Source organism: Urocitellus parryii, chromosome X, assembly GCF_045843805.1.
Source record: "Urocitellus parryii isolate mUroPar1 chromosome X, mUroPar1.hap1, whole genome shotgun sequence".
Lineage (NCBI taxonomy): Eukaryota > Metazoa > Chordata > Mammalia > Rodentia > Sciuridae > Urocitellus > Urocitellus parryii.
Genome location: NC_135547.1, coordinates 44,676,612 through 44,678,184, shown reverse-complemented (window position 1 = coordinate 44,678,184; position 1,573 = coordinate 44,676,612). Strand labels below are relative to the sequence as shown.

The following is a 1,573-nucleotide window of genomic DNA, read 5'->3' as shown; positions in this document are numbered from 1 at the left end:
GGCTGGCTTTGAACTCGTATACTCCTGCCTCAGCCACCCAAGCCGCTGGGATGACAGGCGTCAGCCACCACGCCCAGCTAGGATTGAGTATTGTTAAGAATACAATTTGGTACTGTCATGTGTAACTAATTAAAACAATTTTTTAAAAAAGAATACAATTTGGACATGGAAAATGCTGAAGGAACCTGTACATGTGTAACAAATAGCCGCCTTCTCTTCGTGTTCACCGTTTGGAAACTGGGGTTTTGTCATTTCTCCTTTTCCCAGTTCACTGAGGGTTTGATGGGAAGGAGAGGCATGAGAGGGACAGTCAGGCCCCTTGGCTTCCAGGAACACTCAGCTGGCCCGGTCAGGGAACTGCTGCTCAAGCCAGAGTGGCTCCTCTCAGGACAAAGATATTTTCTGCTTTGACAAAGCAATAGCCCAGACGTACCCTATTGGCACATCTCTGAGACTAGGGATATTGGCGATAGGCTCTCTCATTTCCTCGGTAACCATCTTTTCAAAATGCTCAAGAGATGTGGTGGATATGGCCCGATGGCCTTTTGCCCCCTGTGTCACCTTCCTAATGCTCTGGTAGAGGCAACAGCAAGGTTCTAGAATGTCAGACATCCTCTGTGATTGGTCAAGCAGGAGGACCATTGCATCACACTGTGCATCCACTCTCATTGGAGGGCAGGTTGACAAGGAACAGGACCGTCCAATCACGTTGTGCTATGTGGGTTAACGCGGGAAGGGCCATCCAATGAGAGGCCAAGCTGCGCATGGCGTGACACAATGCCTTCTATATAAGGGGCTGCCAGCCCTCCGCAACTGGCATTCTCTCCCACTCTGCGAAGGTGCCAGGGCACTGACTGAACCAGCTTGCAACACATCTTCTGAGATGCCCTTCAAACCTCCAAAGCCTGAGAAGGCGGGGCGGACGGAGAAGAAGCCAAGGCGCCCCAGCCACTCCGGGTGTGGCGATGGTTTCGCCACCTATTTCCCCAGGGTGCTGAAGCACATCCATTCGGGCCTCATCCTCTCCCGGTCGACCGTGAGCGTCCTGGACTCCTTCGTCAAGGACATGTTCGAGCGCATCGCCAGCGAGGCCGGCCGTCTGGCCCGCCAGAACCATCGGTCGACCATCACCTCCAGAGACATCCAGACGGCCGTGCGCCTCCTGCTGCCCGGGGAGATCGGCAAGCACGCCGTGTACGAGGCCACCAGGGCCCTCAGCCGCTCACATCACCGCCAGTGAGCCGACTCTGGGTGCCCTCAGCAGCCAACCCCAAAGGCTCTTTTCAGAGCCACCAAGGGACTGAAAGACTGCTGCACAGCTCGGGTCTGGGGGCTCGGGTCTGGGGGGCTCGGGTCTGGGGGGCTCGGGTCTGGGGGGCTCGGGTCTGGGGGTGGGCGAGGGGGTACCCCGCTCTTTCTTAAAGCATTCTTTTATATATATATATATATATATATATATATATATATATATATATACCTTTATTTTGTTTACTTATATGTAGTGCTGAGATCGAACTCAGGGCCTCACAGGTGGGAAGCAAGCGCTCTACCGCTGAGCCCCAGCCCCAGTCCT

The 1,573-nt window shown here is 54.2% G+C and overlaps 1 pseudogene; it reads left to right on the top strand.

Moving 5' to 3' along the window:
* The first annotated feature begins 745 nt into the window (after window positions 1-745).
* Window positions 746-1,240, top strand: LOC144250669 (histone H2B pseudogene; annotated as a pseudogene).
* The last annotated feature ends 333 nt before the right edge of the window (window positions 1,241-1,573 follow it).